This window comes from Heterodontus francisci, chromosome 10, assembly GCF_036365525.1.
Source record: "Heterodontus francisci isolate sHetFra1 chromosome 10, sHetFra1.hap1, whole genome shotgun sequence".
NCBI lineage: Eukaryota > Metazoa > Chordata > Chondrichthyes > Heterodontiformes > Heterodontidae > Heterodontus > Heterodontus francisci.
In genome coordinates, this window is record NC_090380.1 from 59,077,618 (window position 1) to 59,092,664 (window position 15,047).

Genomic DNA, 15,047 nt, shown 5'->3' on the forward strand with positions numbered 1-15,047 from the left:
GTTCACAGCAAGCAAATACTGTGTTTACATGGCTGCAACTAATGTGGTACAGCTGCTAAGTCATAAACATAATCAAATTAGTTACTGCTGTGTAAATGTAGCAACCAAATAGTTCCTTTCTGTTTACTGTAGTAGCACATGGGGCCCTTCCAAAAAATGCTTTAAGCTTGCATCTGACATAAATAGAGCACTCATTTGTAGCAAATTTGATGTATTGCCATTTAGAGTTTCAGCAAATTCTTACGACTTGTTTTCTTTTCAGCTTGAAACGATGAGCCAATATTTTTGTAATTTGTTCAAAAATATATGCATCTATTATTAATGTAAAGCTGTGCTTTAAAAAAAAAATTGTTTGAAATTTGCTTTAACCCCAACGTCAATGTTTTTTTCTTCCTGATACAGCTACATTTCCAGTGACACCATCACCTGAAATGGTCATTCTGGTTCAGCATTGCTCCTCTTGACTGCATCCACTGCTACCTGTGGCCCTATACCTCCACAACTACTCTATTACAATGCTGCAAGTCAACTTGACTGATAGCAACCAAAAGGAAAACTTGCAGAATTAATATAAAAATTGTTTCTAAGGACAAACACCCTCAAGCTACCCAATTGCCACTGTCGAAGTAACACTGGATATCATAGTCCTGTGTCTCATCCGCAAGCCAGCAATGATCCACAAAATAACAGCCTTATTAAGAAGGCCTTCAACTACAAAGCAGAAAACCATCTGATCATATAGGGGCTCCAAGCACAGTAATCCATCTCCAAAGATGAGGCATATGTTGAAGAGTTAAAGCATATTTGAATCACAACCTCTAAGACTAAATTGGGCAATCTAATCGAGCCAGACATGTTATGGCCTGCAAGCAGCAAGCCCAAAGGATGATTTTAGCTGACAGAAACCATACAGGTGGGCAGTTAAAATTGATCAGATGACTTGTCCGCCAACATCCTGCAGGGAGCCCGCATCTTCAATTTTAACTTGTTCTTCTGAAAATTCACAATTAATTCTATTAACTGTTAGTGATGGAGTTGAGTTGTTCGATAAATTTGTTTTTTGTTCTGTCCTGGCATTGGTGTTTATATTTGTAGTGAAGTGAGGGCAAGACCCTTAGGGCTGGCTAAAGGAAGCCAATCAGGTAGTATTAGTAAGGACAGTACTGATAAGGGTTGTGGAGTTTTTAGTGTATTGTGGGTGGGAGGGATGGTTCAAGCGAAGTGCTATTTGATCAGCTGCTTTCCGAGAGCTCTGGCGCAACCAGGGGCCTGGTGGTAAGTGCCTCTCCTGCTCTTCCTTTTCTTCCATTTCATGCTCCTCCTTCACTTATTACTGTCTTTTGGATGTGACATTAAACCGAGGCCCCCATCGGCTTGCTCCGGTGGATGTAAAAGATCCTATGATAAAATTTCGAAGAAGAGCAGGGGAGTTATCCTCAATGTCCTGGCCAATATTTATCCCTCAATCGACATCACACAAAAACAGATTATCTGGTCATTATCACATTGCAGTTTGTGGGAGTTTGCTGTTTGCATACTGGCTTCCACAATTCCTGCATTACAACAGTGACTACGCTTCAAAAAATTACTTCACTGGCTGTAAAGCACTTTGAGACATCTGGTGGTCATGAAAGGTGATATATAAATGCAAGAGATCTTTTTTTCCTTTCTATTTCCCAGGTACTGGTAAGGGCTGGTCCCAAATGTTGACAAAATGTTGGAGCATCTGGCAGGCAACCACAAATCTAAATATGCTCAGAGATGTACTGTAAAGTTCCTCTAGAATAATTTAGGAAAGGGAAATGCTGCTTGAGCACTCTGATTGTTCAACGATGGCATAGCTTTCGTTGCAACCCAGTTGTGCTCGGGTTCCTGACAGGAGTCATGAGCAATGTCCCCTCTGATTTCCCTTCACTGTATGTAACCCATTGGTTGCACAGCAAGGTCCCTTTAAGATTGCCTCTTGACCATGCATGCACACATCGTATAGGAATGCTGTTTGAGTGTGGCCTATTTGCTCCTTACACGGCACATTCCTGAATGCTGTGCAGCCATATAGCCATGCAGCTTAGAGGGTACATTGGGCATGAGCCATGTCCGGAATATAGTCAGCCTCAGTGACCTCCCTGAAACAGTAGCGGAACGTGAACTGGGAAATGCCACTAATATCATGCTCTGGAGTCTGACAGGAGCCTGTGTCATAAAAGTTAAGGGCCATGGTAACCTTGACAGCCACAGACAATTTGTCCTTGCCTTGGTACAAGGCTTGAGTTGTGACTACAGCAGATGACTTAGCTTGGTGACAGCCTTCTTTGTGAAGTAAAGTCGTCTCGTACATTGCTCGTCAGTAAAGTTGAGGGAGGAGAAGATCTCCCTGATTACCTGTGTGGATGTGGCCTCCCACTGAACTTCTCTTCTTTCATGTTACAGCTGCTCCTGCTGCCTTCATGCACCTGAGCAGCTGGCAGAGACTGAGACAGCTGAACTTTGGAGGACTTTGGGTGGCCAGGCCATGCTGAGGCCCAGGCTGATGATGGGCCTCTGGTGTTGACAGCACAGGGCGTTCTGGAGTTGCAGGGAGAAGTAAGGCAACATCTGGTGGAGATGCTAGTGGCCATGTGTAGCCTTCAGCGGACGTCAGGGAGTCCATCCAGGCCATGACAGCTGCCATGAGAGGTATACAAGCGCATGGCTTCCTCCATCGAGAGATTGGCGACCCTCTGGGAGAGCCAGATCTCACAATGCGCCATGACCTGCAAACCCTCGCCTTGGCCATGAGCTCAGATCAGCATTGGCAACGCAAGAAAAGGAACAGGAGACTGGAGAGATTTCCTGCTCCTAGTCCTTCTCTGGTGAGCAGGGAGGTTCAAGCAAACCTTGGGAGGGAAGAGGAGGCATTGCAATTCACATCTGGAGTCTGCCCTCAGGGCATTTCGAATGTGGACAGCAACTTCTTAGCCCCTCCGCCAGTGAGTCCAGCTCCAGCATTCGCAAAACCTGAGGAGAGTCCTGCACCAGTGCAGGAAATCCTCAGGCACCCAGAGGACGCCTGCCAAAGTCATCTTAGACTAAGGGACGTCCTGATCGGCAGCTTGCCTCCAGCACAACTGTTAGCACAGGGGTCACACTGCATAGGATGCCAATGTGACCACAGACCTCATGGCAATGTGAGTGAAGCAGTAATCAACATATGCTCTCCCACGAGCCTTCAGTCAGGTAACACAAATGGAAAGGAGGCGGAAGACTACATGCATGATGGTCAGTATTTAATGCATTGCTATTGAGGGTACATCAGGGGTGCATTAATCAGGTCATATCAGGTTGTCTCTTATGTCCTTTGCGCGACCATCACCATGTCTGGCCTCCATCGCCATGTTGTTCTCTTCCCTAGCTGATGGCCCTGTCTCTTCTCTGCGTCCTCTTCATTGGAGGATGCTTGTCTCTCAAGCATGTCTTCCTCATGTAAAGCCTCCCCCCTCTGCAGTGCTCGATTATGCAGAGTGCAGCAGACCACCAGGACACACGAAACGCTCTCTGGGGCATACTGCAGGGTTCCACCAGATTTATCAAGGCAGCGGAATCTTATCTTCAGCAGCCCAATGGCCTGCTAGATGGTTGCTCAGGTGGAGCCATGGCAAGTGTTGTACCTCTCCTCTGGAGCATTTCAAGGATTCCTCACAGGTGTGAGTAGCCAAGTCTTCAATGGGTATTCCTTGTCCCCGAGAATCTACACCTGAAGGCGAGCAGGGGAGTGAAAAGCTGTGGCACCTGGGACTGTCAAAGTATGTCAGCGTTGTGGCTGCTTCTCGGGAAATGGGCACACATTTGTAGGATACGCTTTCGGTGATTGCAGACCAGTTGAACATTGATTGAGTGCAAGCCCTTCCTGTTTATGGAGATGGCTGGTTGGTCCATGGGAGCCTTGATGGCCACATACTTACAATCAATTACACCTTTCACCCCAAATCTGATGGCCCTCTCAGCCTGACTGTCAGGGTCTGTCTGATAGCACACATAGTCACCGGCCCTCTTGAACGGGGCATTGGTCACCTCCTTAATGCAGCAGTGCACTGCGGCTTGGGAGACCCCACACATGTCGCTGGTGGATTCCTGGAAAGATCCTGATGCATAAAAGTTGAGAGCCATGGTTATCTTTAGGGCCACAGGCATAGGATGACCACCAATTACCATTGGTTGCAACTTGTCCTGCAACAGGCTGCATAGATCTGTGATGGCCTCCCTGGACAGCCACAGCCTTCGCTGGCATCGTCACTCAGACATCTGCAGATAGACGATGTAAGTCCCATAGACTCTCTGGCATACTTGGTTCCTTCTTGGCTTTGTTGGCGGCTGCTGCCGCTCACGTCTTGGAGCTTCAGGCTGATGTGCAGCTGCCCACAGAGGCGCCTCTAGAGCCCAAGGGGCTCCAGAAAGACAGGGTGAATGAGACACATGGCTGGTGCCCAGGGCCCTTCAGCTCCCTTCCAGTGCAGAGATGAACCTGTCTAGCCAAATATCTTTTTTAATGTTTGCTCGTCTGGACACCTGATGTGGCTCAAGAGTAAAGGTTAATGCTGGTCTACCATCTTTTCCAGCTGTGTGAGACATCACACACATTACATCATAATTTATGATACCCTCTAATGTCCCCATCCAACACACACTACCTCCACACTTTCAGAGCTTCCCCCCATTAACACATCCCCCTTGCAGTGCTCCCCCGGTACACAGAACCCCTTTTGACACTCAGCATAGTGGCAATGGCCGCTGCATCTCACTACTTCCCCGATGCTGCTATGGTCAAGTTACCTTCCCTATCACAGCACTGAGGCAAGTGGCTTTTCAGGGTCGCGAAACTGAAGGCGCATGATTCCCACACGTCATGCACAAAATTGTGGAGCATTCATTGGATCGCTGATAATTACATTTAAATCAATGCAAAGTAGAATTTTAGGCATTTAAATTATGACGCCGTCGCATTGGGGTGGCAGTACCGCCACAGTACTTCTCCGCCTCTGATACTGTAGGACAGTGAAGGAAAGCAGGGGAGGGCAATGTTGTGAGTAATGTGGCTTCAGCTTGTGCAGTTGTAAGAAGAATGTAATTGAGTTGAAAGATAGGATCCTTCCATTGATAGCTTTGCTGAGTGGTAGTGATAGGGGACAGTATAGTCAGGGAGATAGATACTGTTCTCTGCAGCCATAACTGGGAGATCTGAAGATTGTGCTGCTTACCTGGTGCCAGGCTAAAGGACATCTCCTTGCAGCTGGAGACGAACTTGGAGTGGGAGGGGGAGGATCCATTGTCGTGCTCCATGTAGGAATCAACAACATAGGCAGAACTAGGAACGATGTTCTGTGGAGAGAGTTTGAGGAGTTGGGGTCCAAATTAAAACGCAGACCATCAAAGGTGATCATCTCTAGATCGTTAGTTGAGCAATGCGCCGTTTAACATAGGGCCAAGCAGAATAGAGAATTAAGCACATGGCTCAAAGAGTGGTATGTGAAGAAGAGGTTTTGATTTATGGGGCACTGCCACCAGTAGTCAGGAAAGAGAGAGCTATTCCTTTGGGATGGGCTGCACTTAAACCGGGCTGTGATCAGTGTCCTAGTGAATTGTATAACCAGGGTTGTAGATAGGGGAGGGTTCGGGTGAAGGCAGAATTAGAAATCCAAAGACAAAAGCCGATGTGGGTAAAGACAAGTGGTGTAAGACAGGAAGGGACAGAGAGTTTAACAGTAATTGTGCATCAGTGAGTAAGGTCCATGCAGCGAATAGCAGTAAAAAAAATGAAATTGAAGGTTCTTTATCTAAATGCACAAAACATCTGCAATAAGGTAGATCAACTAATGGCACAATTATAAATAAACGGTTTAGATCTAATTGCCATTACAGAGACATGGGACTGGATTTCATGGGCCCCCCCAAGATGGGGTCTGAGATGGGGTTGACCCACAGAATCACAACAGGAGGCGGGGGACAGGGCCTGTTGCCAAGCGATTTTAGCAGGGGTGGGATAAGCTGATGACGGCCTTCCCCCCAGAGGCCATTTGAGGCCCCTAGATGGCCTATTAATGGTCACAAGGGCCTCTTCCTCCTGTCGCTGGGATTTAACCAGTGGTGGAGTGTGCCTCCACCATGTGGGGAGGCCAGCTTGTAATATGAGGCGCTCTCCCTGCGGTCTTGGGGGGGGCCCTCCTCCATGGGCAATCTGTGGTCCACAGAGTAGCCCCACCAGCAAGACCCATGGGCCTGGGTCCAAGGCCTCTGCAGTATCAGCAGTGGCCATGCTCCTGGCGGTGCTGCCAATACTGCTGAACTGATGGCCTTGTGATTGTCCAACAGCTCTTGGAGGTGGGATCACCTTTGTCATGAAAATGTACTATGCTAAATGATGATTTTCATTCATCGGTTGGAAACCTACATTAATATTTTAAAAAGGAAAGCGGGAATCCTACATTCAACTTTTAAAAAACTGGCAGCTAAGATGGCCACCACAATTTGCATTGAAATACCTCACATTCCGAGGCTTTGAAGTGGAGACACATGTCTAAATGGCTTTCATCCAGAACAATGGCCTGAACAGTTAAGTAAATTATCTGGTATCACCCTCATCAGCAAGACATTCAAAGCCATCTTGGACCATTCACACTCGTGGAGCTGTACCTCCAGGGGATAAACATTGAAACAATAAGACCTGAGATTTGGGATTCTTAGATGTTGGATCTCATTAAAGTGGAAAAAGAATGCACTGAGAGAATCATGTGACAGTCTCCCCAGTTTGTGTGAAAACTTGGAGTTTCTGTTACGCATGGGAGACAAGCTTTGAGAGCTAATCCATGCAGGACTCCAGTGGGGCTACATCTCTCTCTCTCTCTCTCTCTCCAGGTAATACTGCAAGTTACGAACCCTGTCTGTGACTGCAGAGCATCCAAGTCTATCATTGCTACAGAGAGACCCCGTGGGGGAAAACCATTTACATCACTGTCTCCACGAAAACCCTGAACCAGGTGGACAAGCTGCAAGTGCACTTCTACTAGCCAGGAACTTCAGGATGATGACTTCAGCCGGAAGACAGCTGAATTACCAGACCCCACAAACTGTATATTATCTTATTTGTTCTGGATTCTAATCCAACCAGACTATTCTTCATCACTCTGTAACCTATTTGTGTGTGTGTGCGCGCGTGAAAGTTGGAATGTAGTTTATTATTTTACTAAGATTGGGTTTTGATTTTAAATACAATAAACTAACCTCTTTCTTGTTTAAACTCAAGAATACCCATCTGATTGGTTCTTTTATGATCATAGTACATAAAGGGTTAAACATTCACTGAATTGGTAAGCACATCCACTGTTGAAAATGGAATAAACCCTGTTGCAGTCAAACAAGGAGGGACAAGAGGGGAGCCTTTTGACCCCTCCTCAGCTGATCGTAACACCATCTTTAAAGGGACAGGGATCCCAGCACTGGAAACTTCACTTCCGGAACCATGGAGGATCGCACTGGGCAGGTGTGGGGGGAGGGGGGGCGTGGCAGCTCGAAAAGGCCTATATCGGGTTCTTTGCACCTTTTTGGCTGAACGCCGGGAAGCCTGCCAGATACACAAAATCTAGCCCATGGTTACAAGATGACCAAGGTTGGGAAATAAATATTCCAGGGCACATAACATTTTGAAATGACAGGCAGAATGGAAAAGGAGGAGGGGTAGCCCTGATCGTCAAGGATGACATCAGGGCATTAGTGAAAAAGATCCTTGGCTCAGAAGATCATGAAGTAGAGCCAGTATGGGTGGAGATTAAGAATAGCAAGAGTCTGTAAATGCTGGTGGGAGTAATTGAAAGGCCCCCTAACAGTATTTATATATATCATTGTACAGAGCATTAAACAAGAAATTATTAGAGCATGTAATAAAGGCAATATAATAATTATGAGGGACTTTAATCTTCATATAGACTGGACCAATCAAATTGGCCAGGGTGATCGAGAAGATGGGTTTGTGGAATGTTTTTGTGACAGTTTCCTGGAGCAATATGTTGTGGAACCAATTACGGGAAAAGCTATTTTAGATCTAGTATGTGTAATGAGACAGGGTTAATCTCATAGTAAAAGATCCTCTGAGAAATAGTGATCATAATATAATTGAATTCCATGTTAAGTTTGAAAGTGGCATCTTCCAATCACAAACAAGAATCTTAAACTTCAATAAAGCCAATTACATAGGTATGAGGAGAGAGCTAGCTGAAGTTGATTGTATAAGTAGATTAAAATGTATGGCGGTAAATAAACAGTGGGAAACCTTTAAACAATTCAAATGTTCAACAAAAATATATTTCATTGAAAAATAAAAGCTCAGCAAGAAAGATCCATCCGTAGTTTATTCAGGAAGATAATGATAGTATTAGATTAAAAGAAGAGGTGTTTAATGTTGCAAAGAATAGTAACAAGTCTGAAGATTTGGGAGTGTTTTAGAAACCAGCAAAGGGCCATCAAAAAGCTGATAAAAAGAGAAAAAATAGAACATAGGAGTAAACTAGGTGGGAGTATTAAAACAGATTGCAAGAGATTTTACAAGTATACTAAAAAGAAGAGAGTAGCTAAAGTAAAAACATTGGTCCCTTAGAAGCAGAGACAGGAGAAATTATTATGAGGAATGAGACATTGAACAAATATTTTGTGTATATCTTCACAATAGAAGACACAAGTTGCATACCAGAAATAGAGGGTAACCTAAGGGCTAAAAAGTGAGAAAATTAAAATAATATTGTAGAGAAAATGTATTATAGAAACTGAAGAGACTAAAATCTGACAAATCCATAGGACTACATCCTACGGTTCTAAAAGAGATAGCAGCAGAGATAGTGGATATGCTGGCTATTATTTTCCAAAATTCCATAGATTCTGGAATGGTCCCAGCAGATTGGAAATTAACAAATGTAACACTGCTATTCAAGAAAGGAGACAGAGAGGAAACAGGGAACTACAGGGCAGTTAGCCTGACACCAGTCATCGGGAAAGTGCTGGAATCTATTACTAAGGAAGTCTGAACAATGCCCTTAGAAAATCATAGTATGATCAGGCAAATCAACATGGTTTTACAAAAGGGAAATCATGTTTGACAGATTTATTAGAGTTTTTTGAGGATGTAACCAGTAGGGTAGAAAAAGGGGAACAGTAGCTGTAGTGTACCTGGATTTCCAAAAGGCATTTGATGAGGTGTGACACAAACAGTTAATAGGTAAGATAAGGGCATGGATAGAGGATTGGTTAATGTGCAGGAAGCAAAGAGTAGTCATAAAAGGGGCATTTTCAAGTTGGCAGTCTGTGACTAGTGGAGTGCCACAAGGATTAGTGCTGGGGTCCCAGCTATTTACAATCTGTATTAATGACTTAGACGAAGAGACAGAGAGCAATGTATCTAAGTTTTACTGATCAGCCAAAGGTAGGTGGAAGTGCAAGCCGTGAGGAGGACACAGAGAAGTTGCAAAGAGATATAGACAGGTTAAGTGAATGGGCAACAAGGTGGCAGATGGAGTATAATGTGGGGAAGTGTGAGGTTATTCATTTTGGTTGTAAGAATAGAAGAGTAGAATATTTTGTAAAAGATATGAAATTTATAAATGTTACTGTTCAGAGAGATTTGGATGTGCTCGTACAAAGAACACAGAAAGTTAGCATGCAGGTACAGCAGGGAAGGCAAATAGCATGTTGAGCTTTATTGCAAGGGGACTGGAGTACAAGAATAAACAAGTTTTGTTACATTTGTACAGGACTTTGGTGAGACCATACCTGGAATATTGTGTGCCGTTTTGGCCTCCATATTTAAGGAAGGATATACATGCATTGGAGGTAATACAATGAAGGTTCACTATATAGGTCCCTGGGATGAAACTGTTGTCCTATGATGAAAGAGTGAGTAAATTGGGCCTTTATTCTCTGGAATTTAGAAGAATGAGAGATAATCTCATTGAAACTTACAAGATTCTGAAGGGACTTCCTACTCCCAAAGAGGTGTGCAGCCAATAATCAGCTCGGGAAGCAGCGACTGCATATTCAATTTACTATAATAAGTGGGCAGCGTGAATTTCACCTACTTGTGAGCACATGAACAGGCACGTGCAGTTTGTGCTCACCCTCTGTGTGCCCATTTTCCGGTGCGAGCAAATTTCTAGGCCATTATATTTAAACAAATATTATGTATGTTTAAATTACATTTAATTGTATTATGGCATAATGGATAGTTTAAGAAGGCTCAATTAGCTACACACAGTCTTTTAAAATATACCTGGCACAATAAAACAAAGATTTACAATCAACTGTATTTAAACAACCAAAAACCATTTCATTCAAAATGTCATCTTTTCCTCAGAAAATAATGCAAATTTATGCTGCTTTCATGTTTATAAATGTACAATATAATCTCGTATGACACTAACATTCTCATATAATTAACTTTATTAAAGATTTGATTTGAAAAAAAGTTAAATCAGTAAGGTTAACTTGGAATTCATTGCATTAGACCCAATCTCCTAAAGTAATTGAGTTTATCTGCTCTATATCATTAACAGATCCAGCTCTCCTCATATAGCCTCCTCTAGAATTATAAGCTTACATCAATTGCAAACTTCACTTTGGACTTTCTCCAATTTATATAACATTATACTACTCATTGGCAGAACATTTAGATCGCATACTGTAGGGTTCCTGGAATTCTGTCTGTTTTCCATGCTGCTTTCCCTACGAACTCCATGAAAGCTGTGTTAGATCATTTTACTGTAATGTGTCCAAATGGTCTATTTGGCCCTATATGATCCTTGAACCATGATCTCAGGACATGGTTCTTCACTTATGGCTATCAAATCACCTGGTATTCTTTTTTCTGAGATATTTATCAGTTTTTAATTTCCCATTTATATTCCAAAGCTTTGCAGACAGCGATATGTGTCTTCTGTACTTCATTGTTTTCCCATAAATGTTGTCATACTCCATGTTGTATGTGCTTATAGGGAATATGATTTTGCAAACTGTCTTTGTTTAATAAATATGGATCATGAAGAAATGAGGATAATTGTAAAAGGTTCATTTGGTACACTTGTGCATGCTGTTACGACCAGGTGAGAAAGCGGTCTAGGGTTCCCTCTCAGCCTTCGCCTGGTCTTACCGTAACAGGGTTTAATTTTAAACACACTGTGTTTTTAGCTCCCCCTTAGGGAATCCTTGTTCACTAACTTCCAATTATAAGGCAAAGAAACTAGCCAAACAGGTTTTCTTAGGTTTAAAGAAAAAAGGTTGAACTTTATTAAACTTAAACTCTAATTCGGTTAACGCTTAAGGATACGCGACACGCCCACGCTAGCATGCATACATAATAAACGCACATGCAGATAGAGACAGAAAAGAGCAGAAGAAATAAAGTGGAAAAGTTTGAGGCAATATCTGAAGGTGGTTTTGGCTACTGTTCTTCAAGATCACTGTAAAGTCCTTGATTGTAGGTAGGTCTTGCTTTTTGTTGGGGCCCAGTATTCTTCTTAACCCTTGTTCGATGTAGGAGACTTTTCTCTCTTGAAATTCATGTGTCCTCAGTGGGTCCAGAGGCTTGCGAGGAAGAGATGGGAGCAGACAGGAGAGGTCTTCTCGCTCCAGGAGCAGTCTTTCCCAGTTCAAAAACTCTGTGGCTAGTTCAAGAAACCCTGGTCTTGCCAGCTAGTCATGTGGCCAGCTGGTTTAACCAGTCCTGGCTTTTGTGGATTGTATCACCTTAGCAGTCTCTAGAATGCTCTTCCTTACACCTTCAATGTCTGGTCATCAAAGTCCATTATGATTTGAATGTGACAGGGAATGGTCCTTTTGTCTCCACAAGCACTATCTGTTAGTATGCAAATATTTTTCAGCTACGTGTCTGGCAGCCCTTGTAACAGGCCTTCTGTTCTTCCCAGCAACAGTTTAAAATTAATGTTCATATGACAAAATTAATATGTCTCATTCTTGGCAGGTGGGGGGCTTGCATGACAAGGCCAACAACTTTAAGTTGTTGATACTTTTTCTCTGTATCTGAAAACTTGCCTTTTATTGATCAACTTTAGTTATCACTAAAGTTATCATTAGAAAACTGCAAGTCTGGCATGACCTGAATTAGAATAACACTAGTTATTATGATGCTTATGACAAGTAGAGAGTACTCGGAGGTAATTTTCAAAAAATATCTAATCCATAAGAAATTTGGATTGTGCATTTTTGGTAATAATCCAAAACCTGAATTTGTATAACACCTAAAGATCCTCTAGAAACTGTAGACTCAAACTAGACAAATGCATATTGAATAGTATGAATGCTGCAAGTGGCTATTCTTTGACACTTTTCACTGAAGTCAATACTGGTTGGCAAGTTTCACAATTTACAATTGGTAAACTGTGATGCTTTGGAACTGAAATGTTAAAAATAGCTTGAAATTCACTCTATCAAACTCTAACCTATAAAATGTTGCTACAAATTTCACAGCATTCAGTAAACTCACAGCAGTGCACTCAAAATTGCCATATAAGGGAATATGTAAGAAAGACTTTACATAATTCAATGTCAAACAGAAAATGCAACATTTACAGTGAATATTAAAATTGTGCATTATAACTTTGTATTAAAGTACTTTCTGTAGACAAAAATTCACCCTAATTAATTTATCAAACAAATCATCCAGGCGTTTTCAGACTTAATCTGCAATCTAATTAACAACAGCAAAAGATAAAATTTTCTAGACATTTTAGGAATTTGCTACCAGAACTGTACTATTCAATAGTGTAAATTCTTCCAATTCGAGTAACAATTTGTATTTTATGGCAGCTGCTTGGAAGTTGGAAATATGAAAAGTGAAGGCCATATAAAGATAATATTAATTAATCTATTTAAGTTTTTAAAAATAGATTTTTACTCATTGTTAAATGTAGAGTCATAGAGTGGTTGCAGCACAGGAGGAAGCCATTTGGCCTGTGGAGCCTGTGCCAGATCTCTGCAAGAGCAATTTAGTTGGTTTCACTCTCTGCCCTTTCCCCATAGCCATGCAATTTTTTTGACTCTTCAGGTACTTATTCACTTCCCTTTTGCAAGCCACGATTGAAGCTGCCTCCCACACCCTCTCTGGTAGTGTATTCCAGATCATAACCACTCGATGAGTAAAAATATTTTTCTTCATGTCACCTCTCATTCTCCTGCCAATCACAGCAATACCCTGTTCCTCCACCATTGCAGTCTTTGCAGGTGAAATCACACACTGATTTGACGTGAGCTTCAACTATTTCTGCACTACTTGCTGGTTAAAAAAAATGAAAATGTTGTTCAGTCAGGGGTACCTGAGTTTTTAATCGTGTACTAAGGCATGATTATTGCTGAACAACCTCTCTGGTCCTAAAAAACTAATTTTATTAGTGTGGTATCTTATTCTGTCAGATTAGATGATTGAATAAGACAAAAATAATAAACTCAATATGTGCAACTATTCACAAAAAACAAACCCTTCCATCTCCTATCAAAAATATTGATAGATGAAGTTGTGAGATCATTTACACATTGTAATGTTTCAGGAATAATATGTACATAGGCCACAAGTGCCAGCTGTGGCTCAATTGGTAGCACTCTCGCCTCTAAGTCAGAAGGTTGTGGTTTGCATCCCACTCCAGGACTTGAGCATAATAATCAAGGCTGGTGCTCCAGTGCAGTACTGAGGGAGTGCTACACTGTTGGAGGTGCCGTCTTTTGGATGAGATGTTAAACGGAGGCCATGTCCACCCTTTCAAGTGGAAGTAAAAGATCACATGGCACTGTTTTGAAGAAGAGCAGCGGAGTTCTCCCAATGTACTGGTCAATATTTATCTCTCAATCAAAATCGCAAAAACAAATTATCTGATCATTATCACATTGCTGTTTGCAGGAACTTGCTGTGTGAAAATTGTTTGCCATGTTTCCTACAATACAACAGTGACTACACTTCAAAAATACTTTATTGGTTATAAAATACTTTGGGACATGCTGTGGTCAGGAAAGGCACTATATAAATGCAAGTCTTTCAAATTGTTATTTCAAAGGTTGTTCTCAAGTAAAAAGGAACAACTTTCCAAAATGTACTGCTGATGCAAATGCGCTTTAATTATAAAATAATTTGCCACTTATTGACTACAAATTGGTCAAAAGCTAGCAGCGTGTGTGCTACCAATTGAGCCACAACTGACACTTATGGCTTATGTACATGTTATTCCTGAACCATTACAATGGGTAAATGATTTCACACTTCACAGAGTCATAGAGTCATACAGCATAGAAACAGACCCTTCGGCCCACCGCGTCCATGCTGACCATAATGCCTATCTATACTAATCCCACCTGCCTGCATTAATTCCATATCCCTTTATGCCTTGCTCATTCATATACCTGTCCAGATGCCTCTTAAATATTGCTACTGTTCCTGCCTCCACCACCTCCTCAGGCAGCCCATTCCAGATACCCACTATTCTTTGTGTGAAAAATTTACCCCTTTGATCCCCTTTAAACCTCCTCCCTCTCACCTTAAATCTATGCCCTCTAGTTTTAGTCACCCCTACCATGGGAAACAGACTCTGGTTATCTACCCTATCTCTACCTCTCATATCTATCACTATTTTTGATAGGAGATGGAAGGGGCAATTTTTGCGAGTAGTTTTCACATATCGAGTTTATTATTCTTTTCTTAGTCAAAGTATATATAACAACACATGAATAAAAACATAATTTTTAAAACTTAAATGGATTATTATTATCCTTATATGGCCTTCAATTTTCATATTTCCAACTTCCAGGCAGCTGGGATAGAATACAAATTTGTAGTAGGCCACTAAAATAAAAGCAAAATACTACAGATGCTAGAAATCTGAAATAAAAACAAGTGCTGGAAATACTCAACAGGTCTGGCAGCATCTGTGGAGAGAGAAGCAGAGCTAACGTTTCAGGTCCGTGACCTTTCATCAGAACTGAGTGCTGAATGTCCATTTTCCTCCAAAAATACATTGCCTCACAATGATCTG